This window comes from Polyodon spathula, chromosome 5, assembly GCF_017654505.1.
Source record: "Polyodon spathula isolate WHYD16114869_AA chromosome 5, ASM1765450v1, whole genome shotgun sequence".
Classification (NCBI taxonomy): domain Eukaryota; kingdom Metazoa; phylum Chordata; class Actinopteri; order Acipenseriformes; family Polyodontidae; genus Polyodon; species Polyodon spathula.
The window spans coordinates 74,128,728-74,147,754 of record NC_054538.1 but is presented as its reverse complement, the minus strand read 5'-3'; the positions used below and the strand labels follow the sequence as shown (position 1 = coordinate 74,147,754).

The following is a 19,027-nucleotide window of genomic DNA, read 5'->3' as shown; positions in this document are numbered from 1 at the left end:
ATTCTCACTAACACCAGTCTGGAATATAGAATGACACTGTTACATAGGTATATAGCCAGTGTGCTAGAACAGGTCAATACTTTATGCAATATTTCAATTCGCAAAGGGAAATGTCATTTTACTGTAATTTAATTCAGCCATAGCATAAAGTATTCTCTTAATGAAATATCAACTATCACCACCATGTCAGTTAAAAGGGTAGTCTGAGCTATAGGACAGGCCCTCCCATTGAAATCTGCTTGTCCGCAATGTCACTATGTGATCCACACAGGCCTGCTCCTGCTGCTGCCTGCAGTATAATATCGGCATTTTAAAATGAACACCGATTAATGTTTTATGCACCGTTCTTTAACATTTTGAAACACCTGGAGCCCTTTTAAGAGATCTACATGCAACAAAATGTAAATACCTTTCAGTCCCTTTCATTTCTCCTTTATTTATAAAGCTTTTAAATTACGACTGATTATTAGCAGATATTTGAACTTTAAAGTAATATTTTATCTACACCTTGGCTTTTAAAACTGAAAAAATGGATTGGATAATTAAAAGAGAGCCTGAGTTTCAGCCCCTTGTGGATATGATTCATAAGGCTATGGACTTTTCAGCCTACTTATCTCAATTGTGCTGCAGAAAGCCATAGTCAAGATAACTGCTGCAAACGCTGAAAATAAATCCTGTTCTACGAGATACCGCACACACTGTACCTTTCCAACAGAGCTCGGGTGCTAGCAGAACAGAAAGCCTATGTGGTTTATGGGCAGATGAGAATCACGTCAGAAGAAACCAATAAGACTTGAAATCCATCATGGACAGTACACATGTTAACAATGTAAGCATAGCAAGCGTTCAGCAACAACAAACAGAGGCCTTGGACAAGATGAATGAGACATTTTCACACAAGTGTTTTTATGTGTGTGTTTTTTTTTTTGTTTTGTTTTTTTAATTATTATAAGGTATCTCGAGAGTCAACACTCATTGATATCACTTGGGTGAGCCTTTTATATAATCCTGCAGGCATTTTTTTTTTCCAGTCAGTTCTATAATCTGAGGTTCACGGTGGAGACAGTTGGTAAAAAAAAAACTTTTCATCCTGTCAACATTGTACGCCAGGGCCTGCACTGGAGAGAGTGCATTGAGCTGCTGCTCTCTGTCAGACTGGAAAGGAGGTGGGTGGACAGCCTCCAATTCCACAGACAGGAAAATTGCCCCATCAGGAAGTGAGCTCCTGGAGAGATCGAGTCAGTCTTGACATTGCAAGATGAAATAGCTGCCAGATAGACCTTTAATGTAGAGGTGGATTTCCCCTCATCGAACAGGTCCTAAAAAATTGCAGTATTAGTGCCACGGAACAAGTCGTGGGGTCAAACCCACGAGGCAGACACCACATCTGAAAGATGCCCCACTTGTACATGTACGGGGAATGGGCGGACGCTGCTCTGGCATTTTGTAGGGTGTCAATAACCCTGTTGGACAGACCCAGATGGCTCAAATGCTGCCGTTCAGGGGCCAGCCACAGAGCTGCAGGCTTGATGGGTCGGGATGCCATAAGTGCCCCCGATCCCAACTGAACAGGTTGAGGCACTTCGGTAGTCTCTACAGCTGGACGCTCAGGACCTGTATCAGAGTTGAAACCGGTCTTCTGGGCCAATAAGGGTCCATTAGAAGCATCTTGGCCCGGTCCTGCCTGATTTTCTCCAGACACGGCAGGAGCAGGCCAAGCGGTGGGAAGGCATACAACAGATGCTTCGGCCATTAATGTGCCAAGGCATCTATTGCCCGTGGGTCTCCGCCTCCTATTATGAAGAACCTGAGGGGACAGTGGGTTGATTCCTGGGAGGCAAAGAGATCTATCTCTGCTCTCCCGAACCTCACCCAGATGAGGCTCACCTCCCCAGGGTGAAGCCTCCACTCAGAGGTGCTGGGAACTCCCCTTGATAGGCGGTCCACCAACCAGTTTGCCACTCTAAAAACAAAAGAGCAAGAGCAAAAACTGGTGGGCCACATAATGGAGCCTGGATGACCTAAGGCCGTCCTGGTGGTTAATGTAAGCCACCACTGTTGTGTTGTTTGTACGGACAATTATATGTCTACCTCGAATAAGGTGACAATCACTCTTCTGGTGAAACTGTCCAGTGCTACGCCTATGTGTAGATGGGTCTGCTGTTTCCACCAAGAGAGTTCCTTTAGACAGTGGTGGGACTGTTAACAGGCTGTCGTGTTTCAACTGAAGCTGCAGCCATCATGCCATAAAGTTTCTGGAACATTACTACAGTGAGTGCTCTGTTGAGTTGAAAAATAATCCGACAGAGTCCAAGCACACCTGTAGACAGGAGAATGACTGTAAAGAGCTGGCTCTTCACATGATTCACCATAAGGCTCAACTGTTGAAGGTGGCCAGTGACAAGCTCCATGTGGGCCTCTGCCTGTGCTGGAGACTGGGCACAAATTAGCCAGTCGTCCAGATTATTGAGTACTCTGATGCCTTTGAGTCTCAATGAGGCCAAGATAGCTTCTATGCATTTCAAGAAGGCACATGGAGCTAGGGAAAGGCCAAATGGCAAGACGCGAATGCGAAGAAAGGCGAACCGCAGATACTTTGGGGTGAGTTTACACTGAGTGTTTGTAACTTTGTAGTGAAGGCTAATACCCAGCCTACAACTGTGTAGTCTTTTTGTTTTAACCTTTATGTTGGCCCTTGTGTCAGTTATTTTGTTTCTGTGTTTACGGTCAGGGTGTTCGTGATTCGTTTTTGTTAAACCTTTTTATTTTGCTCTGTGAGCAGTGTTTTTGTTGATTTATCTGTGATCAATAAATGCGCGCTATGGCGCTTAAAACAGCAGTTCCTGAACTCTGAGTCTCTTTCCTACCTCCTGACTGCCTTAAAACACCCAGCTACCCTGTCAAAGGGCCGTTATGTTTAATCGTGAAATATCTTGACATACCTATTTTTACATGGTGAAATAACACTTTTTTTTTATAAAAATACAGCCCTAATACTACAAATAATAATAAAAAAATAAATAAAATAAAATAAATAACATTTTACAATGGAAACCACATTTGAACATCGACAACATTCAATTTACCTTGGCTAAGTGCAGTCACTGTGAATTTCTTTCCGCTGTGAGGTTTACTCTTAATGTTTAAAACTGAAGAATCACTGTTTTCAAACACTAACGTGGATCCCCTTAATGGGAATTTATTATTTTTATTTTATTTTATTTTTTTTGTATGGCTCTTAAGGGAGATTTGCAACCCAAAAGTAGCATTTTGTTTTCTTTCTACCCCAACACACAATTTACAAAAACATTTATCAACCTCAGGGTCAATCGTCATATACCCCTTCAAAAATGAAATATGCTATCCAAAAGGGTTTCTGAAATTATTTCTGTTTTACTAACAGATTTATTATGTTGAATTTGATCCCCCTCAGACCCATTTCTTACAAAAAACATTGGTACCCCCAAATAGATATGGTAACCTCATCTTCAGATACAAGCAAAGGTGATTAAGGAAATGAGCCATTCATTGAACAGGAACGGAACTGAGATCTGCGTCACTAGCACATTGCTTCTACATTTTTCAAGTAGATTTCTTATTTTTTCAATGGTGACTGACTGCTATGACTGGAATCACAGCGAAAGCCAAACCAGTCTTGGCAGTGCAAGAACAGAAATCTTGAGAGTAAATTGCTTATATTTCATCACAAGGGAGGGACCTCATCCCAAGACTTTCTTTTATAACACAGGCTCATCATGCTTCTGTCACTTTCCTATTACACTGCTTGTTTATCTTCTCCTGGGGTCCTGCTTTCTGTGCCGGAGAAAGCTTTCATGTTCTTCCCTTTCATGTGCCAAAATGCATTACAAATGTTACACCCACTAGCTGCAGTGCAGTGTTTTCACTGTTCTGGTGCCAGGTAATTAAGTGACAGATACTGTAGAGCTGACTTTTCTTGGCTTCTGCTAAGTATGTCAGATAAACCTCAGGGTACAGAATTAAGTTACATTATACTGTCGTCTATACAAAGTAGGTGTGCATAAATCTAACACTTGGTCCCTGCAGTCTACCTAAAGTACACACACCTGCTAACACTGAAAAGATCTCACCTGTCACACTATATTCACACCTATTAATTCACAACAATTAAACTTTTTACTTGAAAGCATAAATTACTCAATTTTAAAAAATAAGTCAGAAATCACCTGCAAGTGTCAAATAACTAGAAATAAACACATTTAATAAAAGCCTTTTAAAATTACAGTTTTACCTTTTGAAAAAAAATTATTTACACTTTACAGAAAAAGATTTGAAAACCTCCCCTAATGTTTCAGAAGGAAATAAGTGCTTGCTGTGTGGAGTGCCAGTGTTACTCCATCTGGCTCATCACAAAGGCACTGACAGCCCTTCTGTGCTATTTGGCATTTTTATGCAACTTTCTACTGTATGCCAAAATTTAAGAAGTGTTTCAAGTGGTAAACACACTTTCCTTTTAGCATTTATATGAGAAGAAAGATCTGCTTATTTTATCAAACCGGTCTACCTAACATGACTTCTCCACTGGCCCTAACCTCTCAAAAGGTATACCTGTCTCCTCAGCCTTCTGCTCTTACGCACAATATTCTTCCATGCTCAGGCACAAATTAGGCACTATATATAGACAGGCAACAGAAAAATACCCCATAGCTGCCAAAACAGGGGACCCACGATGCAAAACTACATCACATTTTTATAGCACTGCATCCCATATCCCCGAGGCACATGGAATACATCACTCTACATGTCAACTATTCAGTAGTTAGCTGCTAATTCTTCAAAAAGGTGAATAATTGTGCTCCTATTAAATCTATGCCTACTACACATCACATCATCACAGTAATACAGAGCAAGAAGCAACTCAGGTCTTCTCATTCTTTCTAAATAATCAGGTAACAGCTCTCAAACAGTTAGCAGCTTCAAATATCATTATGAGTGGTCATGATTGCAATTACTTGTTTTATAGGTAGCTTTGGCTCAAGTTGCCAGACAGAGTATTTAATCAGCCTTTGTAAGTTAGTAAGCGCCAGCACCATCTAGTGACGACCTACTTTGGCTTGCTGGCAATACTGCAGGCGCCCACACATACTAACTTTAATACCATTTAGCTGATGATACAGGTAAATGTCAATAGTGTTAAAACACACAGCACTTCACTTCTTTTTAAAGATATGTTTAAAACACTTGTTGCATAATAGCTACAACTTTAGGGCTGGCTTTGTGTAAGTCGAAAAAACATCTCCCTCACTATTATAAACAGCCCTCGGGCAGTTTCAATAAACAAACGTGACAGCACAGCACAGCACAGCACAGCACAGCTTGATTCTGATTGACTGATCCAGCTTAAGCTTGACCTACATTACTGACCTTTTATTAAAACACAGGACCTTAATAAAGGCAGCACTTATCATATAATAACTATAACTACAGGATGCATCAACTGTGCTTATACTGTAGACAACGGTCTACACTCAGCAAAACTCATAGGAAAAAAAGAAAGAAAAATGTCTTCAAATGCAAGCATATGCTGTACTAGCAATAATATTATACAAAGCGGTCATTCCCACTTGATTATGAACCTCGTTAAGCGCACTCAGAGTCAGCACAGGGACGAGTCACCGTGATCAGTGACTGCTGTGCTTGGTGCCGGTACTGATGCTTCAATATAAAGAGCTGTAGATAATCTGGGCTCAGAACAACACCTTGTTATCTCTGTGATGAGAAGAGAGACAGCACCTTCTTTACAAACTGAACGCCAGTCCTTCCTCAGATATTAATAATGAGTTGCTTGCTGTGAAGGATCAGGAAAATGTCAGGAAAGGATATTTTGTCTGATGGAATTTTAATACATCACCTTGAAATATTTTCAGTTATTTTCCCAGGAGTCATCTGAGGAACAGCGTTGGACACCCTGGGGTCTGCTTACACTCGAGCGATTCATCCTCTGATTCAACTGCCTAATCCAATTGCAATGCCAGAGCGTTTTGGCTGCAGGTATATCTGCATAGATGTTTAAGCATGCAGACTAATATTTACATGATTCGTATCAACGAATATAAAAGCCTTTGATCAATAATCATTATAAAATAAATAGCAGGAACTTACCAAGCTACAATTCACCTTAAATTGTGCTGCAGACAGAAAGGCACTAAAGAGATGCACATTTTCATAAGAGAGGTACACAAACTTATATTACCTCAGTGGCAGCATTCACAGCTGCCGTCATTTAGATCAACTGAACGCACCCCAGTATCTTCATATAAGTGATGGAAAAGATCACTGTCAAAACTACACACATCAGAGATGGGAATGACTTGCGACAGGCGAATAAGCACAAGATTTGCTGCTGCCTGCCTAAATGTCATGTCAGCTTAAAACCACTGGAATCCAGCAAACCCCTGCTTTCAAGCTGGTCCCTTTTTGTTACAATTATACTTAGCTCAGACCATATACCAGCTATTATGGACAAACAAGCCACTGCTGACTAGTAACGGATCAGTTGGCAAAGGACAGCTGGACATCAGGGACGATCAGAAGGACACTGCCTTTCCAGAAGCTGAATCTCACACACTCAAGTTGCTTGGAGAAAATGACCTTTAAAGGATTACTGCACAGCGTGCACAGAATCAGGCAGGCTCTCTCAGAGTTTCTGACAGGGAACAGTAGCTCAACTGCTACTGTGCTTTTTGTTGATTATTGAAGATTACTGTGTCATTATACAATGACCTATTTTTTAAAAAGTATTACCCTTCTTACTTTGTTATAGATAAAGTATTAAATGAACATATAATTATTACCCATTTTTTAAAGTTACGTGTTAACGGTCAATATCCCCTTCATGCACTCTGTGTTTAATTGTACCATGCCAAGTTTCCTATCTATATAGTTTTGGCAGGACACCTTCTCGACCTCCATAGAGTTAGCAAAATGTAACTTAAAAAATCGTGACCAAAGGAGATATGCAATAGGGTGCTTGAGTGTATCCAGCATTAGACTGGCACAGGAAAACTGTGCCCATATTTTATATGTACGCTGAGTTTGTTTATTATGACCATTGTTGGTAGTTTCGGGCTCCAATAAACAGGAAAGACACATGCTATTTCGACACTGCTATATTTCCTTATTGAATATGTATCGACTGTTTATTAACACATAATTGAACTTCAGTAGATGGGTAATTACATATCAGTAAAATATTCAATTATGATGACTCATACAATAAAGCTTACCCATTTATTTTAGTGTTTGTTTAAAACAAGCTGTAGTACCAAGACAATGCACTCACACAGTATTAGCCTTTATATGTCCTTGCCACTCGCAAGTGTCTAGTCAGTTTTTTGTTTGATTTCATCCATGTGATTACTAGCCCATTTCAATTATGGATATAGTGGAAGGGTAGCTTGGCGGTCAAGGCTGGCTAGAGGCTGGAATAGCAGACAGAGGCAAGAGACTGCGTTTAAGTGCACACAATATATACACACATTTACAGAAACTGAAACATTTTCAGCTGTACAGCAAGCAGATAAACAGTTTGAGACATTTACAAAAATAATACACTGTATGAAAATGTATTTTTTTCTATAGTGTTAGTATTGCTTTCCTAATACATCTCTCAGTGTGTAATGTCATTGAAACGATTTGATGAACACGCTTTGTGCTGAATCGAGTTATCTGCGGTATTACTCTGCATATTTGTGGTGATATCCTTATTATTACTTATGTTTAAATCCCGTGCAGAGGGATTTATTACATTTCAGAGGAACTAACAGCACTGATATGTGGTGCCTCTGTTGTTAAGTAGGTTGTGATCCCTAGTCGAAATACAACCCCATCACAATCACAGCACTTTGGCTATCAGACTTCTTTCAGCTGCCATTCTCTAAGACCCGAGTTAAATGAGTGGACAGACTGAAAAGGAAAAGAGAAAAAAGAAAAAACAGTCTTAAGGTAGTCATACTAGGAAGCACCAGGTATACACTGCCACTGGTCAGCAAGAATCAATACCCTGGTACAATGAAACCTCGGGACTTCAGCATCAAGGGCAAGGGCCAAGGCAACATTTCTCAAGGGAACACAGTTGTAACATATTAGAAGCAAAGAACCGCTTCATGACCATCATGCGGCTGTCAGCGCAACTAGAGTAGGTTGTTTCTTGCGAGTTCTATACCAATAAACAGGTTTAAACATTTGCATTGTCCATTGTACTTGTTGCTTAAACAGGACCCCGTATTCTCATATTTAATTACTTTGACATGACGTGAGTATTTTCAGTCAATTTTAACTGTGTCAGAGCTAGAGAAAAGCATTCTCCCAGCATCAACACTAGGGATGATATTTAAAGAGAAGATTGGAACGTTCAGGCATCGCATCACAGCAAGTCATGCTTTTCTACTTTCACACTTAACAAGCACTTTTGGCCCTTAATTTAAAAAAAAAAAAAAAGCCATGCAGAAAAATAAATAAATAACAAAAAAAAATTAAAAACAAATAATAATATCAGACACATTTTTATTAAGAAACTTCTCTGGGACCAGACACCTACATTGCCTCTGCCTTAATGACAAAAAGATACCGTATAGCCATCAATAGCAAAGCAAGATAAGCAAATTTGAATCTTTTGAGTAATGCTCATATATTAAGGGATTTGTATGCTCAGTCTGTGCACAGCTAAACTATGACTGCTTTCAAAAGCATTCTTGCTCTTATAGTTCACAAAATAACTTCAGCGGTTCCAAGTATTTCATAAACAATGAGCTATACTGGGGTTTAATGGGCAATACATGTGAATATCTTAACAACTGATTATTGTGGTCCTGCTGTTTCCCCAGCTATTTGGATCATGATTATAAAATGAAATATTTACCTGATTTACAAAGGGTATACGTGATATAAGGAAGCACAGTAAAACCGTGGTCAACAACATAAAAATTTAATTTTAATACCATGGGATTCAGAATATAGTTCTACTTCACAACTCGTCATTGTTAGAACCACAAATGACTATGAAACGATATTATGGTCAGGGTAAACGATAGCATATGGTTTACACAATGCCTGGGTCTGGCTATGTTGACACGTTGAAGGTTTTGGTCAAAATGATTAGTTTTGGGACCCATCTTAGACTATAGTTTTAAAACACCCAGGCTGTTTATGGATTGTTCACAGCTGCTACTTGACGTCCATCCTGTGGCTGTTACCAGTACAGAAATGTTATCCAAAACAAATTCATCAACGTACCGCCTGTTGCCTCTATCACATATATTGCTCGCTAACCGTGATATAGATCATTGCTAAGAATTTCTCATCTGTGGCTACCCAGCTTTTAAGGTCAAACACTGATTGATGATCACAATAAATACCAGTGGTTTGGGTATTTTCTGTGACCACTGATCTATATGTTATAATTTTAAGATGCTGTGTACTTGAATGGTCTATCTCCTATTGATTTGAAAATTTGACCTCAAAAAGGTTTTTTCTCAAGATTGTTTCTACGACTAAGAAAGGAAATTAGTGAAACTTGCCTATACTACTGTTAAATAAGTTATAACAATTGTATAAATAAATAACTGTTAGAATAAGTTAAGGCTATGTGAATCAAAATAAAGTACTGTTTTTATGTTCTGCACAATAATGTTCTGTTGAATTTTTTTTTATTAATTAACCTTATGGCCCAGTCTTATCAAGGGGCCAGGAAATATTTTTTTTCCCTTACATAAATATGAGAGAACTTTTTTCTCTAAACTTTTATTTAATATTTTAATTGAGGAAATCAAGAAATAACACAAAACCAATGGTTGTGATATCAGTGTTGAGAAGTTTCACATGTTGATAGCTGTTGATTACCATTATGCAATGACCTGTTTTGTCACAATGCACTCAATTACACATGCAAATTAGGAACACTTATTATCATTCATTGAAGCACTCATGTCTAATGAGGTGCTCATAGCATTACATTAATCTATGTTGGGAGCCACAGGAACAAATCACCACTTTTGCAGGAGCAATTCAACAAGTTTACCAGGTAAATGATACAGTGGATTAGGCCTCCACTTCTGTCCCAACAAGCTGGAAAACAAATTAGGTCTGGCTCCTAACCCATGAGCACAAGATGTTTTCTAATAGCTTGTGTAATGATAATCCTATGACACCATGTTGTAGAACAACTTCAAAAACAAATCATGAGTTCTGAAGGCATTTGACAAAGTGTTTTTTTGTACTTATAAATTCATACATTTTTACCTTGCGTTGTTTCAGCCCATCAGGTTCCGATCAGCGCGATCAAAAGAATCGTGAATGCTTTTTGAACAATCCAGAACCCACACAGTTAAGACAAGCTAAGAGTATACTGTATACAATAGTAGTTACTAAGACTGCTTGGCAAAAGACATCAAGCTGCTTCAGTATTTTGTGCCCATTCTCTCTTTGTTACAAAACAAATCCACATGCTAGTTGGATGGAGGACAGTAGGGCTCTGCTTTCAAGGAATCATCTTGTAGTATATGTGTGCTGTTCCTTATGATCTGCTTTCCAAGCTGTCTTCACAATTGGGTAGTGGGGGGAGGGGCAGTGTGGTTGTGAGCAACAAGTCGCAGAGCTGTAGACCCAACAAGTCCCGTTTATATACTATAAAAAAAAAAAACAATAAGAATTTCAACATTTCCCTGCAGAAGTAATCTACCTGTACAAGTCTAACTAAAATCAAAGCAAATGCCAGAACGTGTTTTTTTTTTTTTTTTTTTTTTTAACCAATTAAAAGCTTCAGATAAAGCTGAAGTTCTTTTTTCTAGTTAGGGACACAACATCGACAGAAGGTGATTCTTTTCTGGTGGTGATTGTTACAGTTAATTTGAAAGTTTTAAAGCAATTTGTTATGCACTTCCTCTGAGCTAATAAAGCACTTGAGCTAGCTTGAATATTCCAATTTCAAGCATGCTGTTAAAAATGTTCTATTATGAACTATGGATAACAATGGAAAATAAGAAATCATGCCAAGCCCAAATACGGAACCTAGAGTATGCCACATAAAAGAGCTTTGTTATCTCAAGATTGGTTGTCAATTGCTTCCACACAAAAGGGTCACTTTATATTCCATTCATGCCAGGATTTTAAATTGTTTTGACAGCCGTGCAGAATCTGTCACTTCACTTACTAGGGGTATAGGCTTGAAAGATAGCTGCCACAACACACAGATCCAAGTGCTGAACTGAAGGTAGACGCTTAAGAAATTAACAGTATATGATTAACATACCTGTGGGTAGTCACTGGAAAATACTGACACAGACACAGAGCACTGGTGTTGATACGCCACTCAGGCGCGCAGATTTAATTTTCAACACAGGTGATGACACTAGGGTACCAGCAATGGTAGACCTAGTGTTACATTTAATAAAGAAACCAAAACAAATTGTTTGCCACACAAAATGACGAGCGCTAGTCCCACTAAAAGGAACGTCCCACTCCAGGAACCTGCTACTCTACGGTAACCCTCTCTATACTGTTTTGGAATCCACATCCCCTAAACTGATCTACTTCTGTTCTATCGCTTCCGAAGTCCGGGGCTCCCAGCGACTCCAGGCCGTTCTGACAGTCCCAGCTGGGCAATCGCCTTCACAGACCCCGTCTTGCATTTAAAGGGCTCAGTGGTAGTAGTTCCTGCAAAGCAGACGCTTCCCTCCTGGATGTAAACAAACACGCTCTCATCAGCACCTGTCTGTATAGCAATGGCCTTGCAGCAGCCCCAAGCTGCAAGGTCATTTATGAGCTCTGCGGAGCATCCCCAGGCAAGCCCCCTAGCCAATCCAGACCTCCCAATCAGCTTAATGTAGGACAAGCCTCCGCTCATCTGGTCGTTTAGCAATGTGTCTTCCGCTGTGCATCACAGCTGATTTCCCCCAGGCACACATACACACACACACACACACACACGCTCCACGAACCAGTGACAGGGCTCCCTGTGACAATACCTTATAGAGGTGGAAGACTGTGGCAGGACGGAAGCCCCGTCGGTATAAGATGTATTTGTGTGTGTGTTGATAACACATGGCAATGTGGCTGGGGTCATAATTGAATGATTAATGGGTAATGAGGCTCCAGCCACAGGTGTATAAGAAGGGAAATCACGGGTGTTTATGACCATGAGTTTTGTATAGACCTTTTATTTTGGCCCTTATGCCTTTTTATTTGTTAATGTGTTTTGTTTAGTGTACTGTATTTGTAATTAAACATGCACAATAGTGCTTCACTGCAGCTTCTTGTCTCTGAGTCTCTCTCCCTGCCGGTTACAGCTTGGGCCGTGATGTTACCCTGTCACAAAGACACAGAGACTGGACTGGAAATTAAGAAATATTCACACTTTTTATCATTTTATGTCAATATGCTGTCCCTCACAGGACTTGTTATGCAAATAGAAAACAAAATCAGCACTTCCCTGCTGAAAGACAACCGATCTTCAGAGGGTTCCCGACAGCACCAGACATTCTGTATTTATGACGCCACAGATTTTATTATGAATGTTACATAAGGTGCACTCTCAAAAATGAAGTGTAGTTCATGGCCTACCATGCACTTTCAAGTTAAAATGGATTGAGACAAGGCCTCATCATGCTGAATCAGTGCCATAATTGATTCCCCTGGTGGCTCACACCCTATTGGCAATCTTATGGCACAGCAAGTAAGTTGAACACCAGCATTTAAATGACTGGCCAGAGGTGTTACAGGGCCCCAGCATATTTCAACAAGGATTCTGCTACTCATCATATACCCACAGCAGTTTACTTAGTTTGAAGAACTTTTTTTAATATCGCATCTTAAGGCAAATAATTATTTCTCAGATGGCTGAATAAATATAATTGACCAATTTTAAACAGTTCTGCAGCTGGATGGTTAAGATGGTTTAAATGCCAGTAAATCCTGTAAACAAATATTTACAGTTTAAAGTGTCTTTCATTCTGGTCACTTATTCATTTATTTAAAGTTGTGCAGAACCCCAATTAAACTAGCAGCACTTAAAAGAATAAAATGTACTGCTCATGTAAAATTAAAACCCAACAAACAGAAACAGACTCTGAATACAAGACTGTATTATCACAAGCAACAGCTGAGTGAATGCAGCCAATCTGAAAGAGGCTGCTTTTATATACGATTACAAACTGATCCTGTAAGAAAGCTTGGAACATCTCCCTGTTTTGTATTTCATTAAATTTGAAATTATTTTTTTGTGTGACTGTTACGTAGTGTCACGGCCCAGGCTGGTTATCCTCAGGAAGCAGGCGCAGAAACAGGAGTTGTGCAGTAGAAGCGCAACAGAGTGTATTTATTAACAAAACCAAAAGGTTTAAACAAAGAAAACATCTACACAAACAAACAAACAAAAAATGCAGCCAAGCAACCACTATCTCAGTGCTTTAGCTGTGTGCAGATCCTGCTACTCACCCTTTAACTCCCTATTACCTCCAGCTAACAAAGGCTTTCCCCTGCTTTTATACCATGTGACTGAGATTTTATTGATGGTCAATCATTCAATCTAGACCCAGCCACATTTCACAGGTGTATTTGGCAGGGATAGAACTAACCCCATCACTGCAAAATAAAATTAAAACACACACACACTCTATTTACTTGTGCAGACCTCCACCATACCACAGCGGCAATTCAGACATTTTCAATTAATGAGTTTCTGCTAAACTTCAGTAATCTGGGCGTGGATAATAATGGGAGACTAAAACTAACACTAACAGACTTGTCTTGAATGCATAAATCAACAGTAATCAGTCAGTTTTAGTTTAGTTTTAGTACAATTATTATTATTACTATTTATTATTATTATTTATTGCTTTTTGCAATAATATGACAGAACTGAGGGCTTCCAAACATAAAAAAATAAAAGTTTCTAGATTGAGAGTAACTATGAATGTACTGTACAAAGTTACTGGATTAGAGAACAAATACAATTTTCCATAGAAAATGCCTGTGTACCATGCACCAATACATTCCTCGCTACAAACTGCTTTAAACATGAATAATCAGTGCCATTTTTGAGGAAGAGGGCATGTGGCGGGGTGCCCTGCCCCTTTGTATAGTTTGTGTTATATGTTGTATGTAGTGTGTTATTGTTGGGGTACATATATTAGTGCACGGGATATAAATTGGGCTCTGTAGCATGAGTGTTGTAATATGTATTTAGGCACGGGGATTGCACAATCACTTCACATGCAGATAAAATGTGTATTAGTATGTGAGCACAGGGAATACACAAATTAGTTCATGTGATTAATTAGTAATTGAATCCTGGCACAACTGTAGAGGCATGGATCACTCACTCGGGGTTGGGTGTTCAGCATGAAAGAATGGGAAAGTGAGAAGAATAAGATCGAGAATTAATATAACAATTGCTATTCGTGCTGGAAACACCAGCAGGATACTTGTTTGTTTAGGGTTCGACCCCTGTTTGTCTGTCTGTTTGTCTGGCCAACGTGCAGTTTGTTTTGTCTGAGTGTTTTTTGTTTGTTCAACCTTTTTATTTATTTAGTTTATTTAATAAAAGCACCGCAGCACATTCATTACCCCAATCTGCTGTGGCTTTCCATTCATTACCAAATCTGCTGTGGATTTCCATTCATTACCCCAATCTGCTGAGGATTTCCATTCATTACCACAATCTGTTGAGGATTTCCATTCATTACCACAATCTGCTGTGGATTTCCATTCATTACCACAATCTGCTGAAGATTTCCATTCATTACCACAATCTGCTGAGGATTTCCATTCATTACCACAATCTGCTGAGGATTTCCATTCATTACCACAATCTGCTGGGGATTTTCATTCATTACCACAATCTGCTGGGGATTTCCATTCATTACCACAATCTGCTGTGGATTTCCATTCATTACCACAATCTGCTGAGGATTTCCATTCATTACCACAATCTGCTGAGGATTTCCATTCATTACCACAATCTGCTGAGGATTTCCATTCATTACCACAATCTGCTGAGGATTTCCATTCATTACCACAATCTGCTGTGGATTTCCATTCATTACCCAATCTACTGTGGATTTCCATTTGTTGTACCTTCAGTACTGTGTGTTCTTCCAGGTCTGATGTCACCACCAGCCATCCTTAGGACAGGGCAATAATTGGTTATGATAATGAAGTAATGGTTACAAAGATACAAAGATACAAAGCAGAAATAACTCAAATATGTATGCAGTAATTATATATTGTACCTATATATAATGTAATATCAGTAACACAAGAAATGAAAGCCCAAGCATTCTTAACACTAGAACCGGCAAGACCTTCGACTCCACACAACCGCGCACCCGCGAAATGTGCGGCTCTATTATAAAACAGCTTAGACACGAAAATGAAAACCAATCGGATACAATTAATATTTTTATTTATGAACATCATGCATAACACTTTCAGAGCAGAAACACTATTTACATTGAAAATTTAACTTTTTTTCTTTTTTTTTCCCCAAAACGAGCACAAATACATAAACATGAAAAACTAGTAAAATAAATTACGCAGTAAACTTCTGTGTAAATAGATGTAGAAAGCTGTATGCACATATAACATTATAAAACATAAATAACTAATTATAAAAACAGCATAAAACAAAAATATAACAAAGTATGCAACATGAAAACGCTTCGAGTGAAACAGAGTTCAAAGGCTATGTCTGTGTGTTCAGAGTTCTATTGCAGCTTACCTAGTACAATCTACACAGAAAACATGCTTTTCAACTGTACCAGTGCATTTGCCACAAACCGCCTTTTCACAATGGGCGTAGACATCAAAAGTTCTGTTTTTATTGCATTTAGCAATCTGGCATTGTCTTTTATTCTGTGTGCCAGTGGGCGCAGCGCTGGCTGAAGGTTGAGGGGCATTTGCCAGATGGCTTTCGTGTCTCTTATTAAAATGAGCAGTAGCTCTAGGGCTAGCTGCTAAATGAAGTCCCTCCAAGTGATTGTGTTGCTGGTGCACTCCTTACAAAACCAATGGCTGCCCGGTCCAAAACATTATAATAAACAGCCGCAGGTCACCAGCGAGTACCACCGTTGACAGAATACAGCCGTCTATCCACACCGTACTTCACTGCATTATCAAATGCAACAGTCTCTGGCTTTCGTTAAGCATCAGTCCCGATGGTCAGTGATTTGTGCAGAGGGCTTACACCTGTACACTGCACTTTTTACACCTGTAGACACTCAGGGTGGCACAGTCGTTCTGCTGGAGGAGTGAAGTGGAGTGCAGGGGGGCAGTTACAAACTTGTGAGCTGATTCAGAGGGCAAGCAGACGAGAAAAAAGAAGCATAGCTATATCACACTGTATTGTGTTTCAAGGTGGACTTTTTGTGACAACTGCTAATTAAATAAATAAATAAATAAAAATAAATAATGTCTGATGTGTAGAATGACTTTCATTAGTGTTTAAGCACTCAACAGGAGTATATACTACGTTCTTTCACAATGACTTTGATTTTATTACAAAGCCCAGACTAAACTGTTGGTTATATTGTACAGGTTTCAATATGCCGCATAAACTGCGAGTCTGACGGTTGAAGAAACAAGTGCTTGTAACTTATTAATTTGATAAGATTCTGCAGCTGAAACACCACATGGGTATTTTATTAAAATATTTAGTGACACTTAAGAACGGGCATGCACGAGATAGTCACATACGAGGAGACATTTAAATTTGAATTGCAAAAGCCGCTCAAAAGCGGCTATGGAGGTGCTAGTGTTAACTGTCATCAAGATTAATGGGAACACTTATCTCTATAAGCAGGTATGACCTAGTTAAGTCACACTTATGGGATGTTGGAACACTTTTACAATCTTGCCTCCTGCCACTAACAATATGAACAGGCATACATAGTGCTTTGTATCTCTGATCAAAGAGTAATTTCATTGCCTGTCTTGTCACTGCATAACACAGTGCCTTGAATTCAGCAAGCACATTATCATTTAGCTATTTTGATGCTTCCAGCTGAAAGTTAGCTTTTGAGGTGTTGAGTGACTGCTGGGTGTGCACAGGGACTGTAAGATTGCTGAAACAGCCCGACACTAAAATACCAGCAATGGGCCAACAAGAAACTGAAGTCAAATTCTATTGAATACTGCCGCAAATGTCAGCCAGCTAGACAAAGAGCAGAGCACGCCACACAGAACATAAGATTAACTAATCTAATGACTTCACATTTCACCATGTTGTATTCGAATGAGGAGTTTTAACTTCAGGACTATAAGGCTCCAAGCGAGTCAACATGGTGAAAGATACCTCGGTGTGGATCGTGCTTTTTATGCCCATCAAGGCACAGACATTCACAAGCAAGGTGCACTGACCTGGCCCAACCACAAATCCATGGTGGTACAGCTGCAGGCAGAAGGGCCGAACACACATTTATTGAGAACTACATACTTAAAATAATCTTTTAAATGGGGGGGGGGGGAGTATAAAACTAAAGATTACATGGTCTGTTTAATTTAATTATTTAGGTGATGCTTTTAATCCACACATCTTATTTTAAACCCAAACCTTGTGTGGTATTAATCTAAAACGGTGAACAGTACACTGTGTGCTGTGTAATAACTGTGCTGGAATTCAATTTTGACTAAACAGGTGTCTGGGATGGCAGAGATACAAAAGTGCACTAATGTCACTGTATTCAAGTTTCCACTGCAGGTATTATCTTTCTTTCATCCACAGGATCCTTGCTATAAAGAATCCCTGCTGCTGAGCACACCACGGTATTTATATTAGCATGCTACTGTAGTTATCCCGCAGTGACAACAGTTGCACTTTCGTTTGATGGGGCTTAACTAAAAATCTCTTTTAAGGTATGTGACTGATCATTTGTCATCAGGGACAGAGGCTCCGCTCCAACTTGGCTCTGCTACAAGATAAAGCCGATGAAGAGTAGATCACCAGGATGACCTCATCTTATCTTGTGCTGCTCCAGCAGAGTTCCATAACGAAGCAGGTTAAAATATTAAGGAGGAATATTTGGGAGGTCCTCAGAAATTGGATATCCCTTTGTTTTAGTTTAAAACACTGACGAGTTGGCCATACTTTTTATGCATTAGTTTATTTCACAGTGCGGTATGATTAAAAACAATATAGATCATTCTTTGCAGTTTTTATAAAACAACTGTCAGAAGGCACAGGTGTCGTTGTCTATCATTCAACAGTCCAAAGCATCTTTGACTACTGTTCCATAGTCCAATCTCTGTGTTCTTGTGCATGTTATTGTGTCACAGCCCACCCAGTTTGCACACAGGCCCACCCAAATCTGCGCCTATGTGAATGCCATGTTTAAAGTACATTTATAAAAAAAATAATAAAACGTCAACTGTGCGCCCCGAAGGCGGTTGTTTAAGTTTAGATCAAATAGGCTATTTTTTTAAATGCCGCAGGCTTTAGCCAATCAAATCAAAGTAGTAACTGTGACCCAATATTTGGGTCTGATCTTCCTTTCACACAACAAATCATGTGCAAGCCATGTGCTGCGAGGCAGTCGCCGCGGATCTGTTGAAAGTCTGTTGAAAAATCCCAGACGTTTACTTTAATCTGTATTTATAAAGTAAGTTAGTAGTAGTGCGACGGTCAACATCGCAAAACAAATATACACACGCTTTTAAGAGTTTAGTTTAGTAGACTGTGAACAGGATTAAGACAGCTGGCTGAATGCATATAGCATAAAATTGCTGTCCTTTGAAGAGATATGCGTGATTTTCTGGAGTGTCATGACTACATAACTGCAAGCCCTGACACTTTATCCTGTGCAAGGTGGAAAGGAGACGAGATGATACTATGTAGGCAATGTTAAGTAATTGAATGACTTTCATTGTATTTAATAATTGCTTAAAATGTAATACTGTGTTCTCGCTGGTTTGGTGATGCTGCCTGTTTGACTTTTTAAAGTGCATTCACTGCGAATATATGCAAGTATATTTACTTTTTGTCTGTTTCAAATATTTT

At 39.3% G+C, this 19,027-nt stretch overlaps 1 protein-coding gene across 3 annotated transcripts in view; it reads right to left on the bottom strand.

Moving 5' to 3' along the window:
* prkn (parkin RBR E3 ubiquitin protein ligase) overlaps positions 1 to 19,027 on the bottom strand; it is a 179,500-nt gene that overhangs the window by 104,453 nt on the left and 56,020 nt on the right. The window contains exon 1 of one of the 3 annotated variants that reach the window (XM_041251300.1): positions 10,279 to 10,365. The exons of the other annotated variants lie outside the window; for them this stretch is intronic. The gene's annotated coding sequence lies outside the window, so the exon portion shown is untranslated. Of the gene's footprint in view, positions 1 to 10,278; positions 10,366 to 19,027 lie in introns of those variants that run through there. 3 annotated transcript variants of the gene reach the window in all.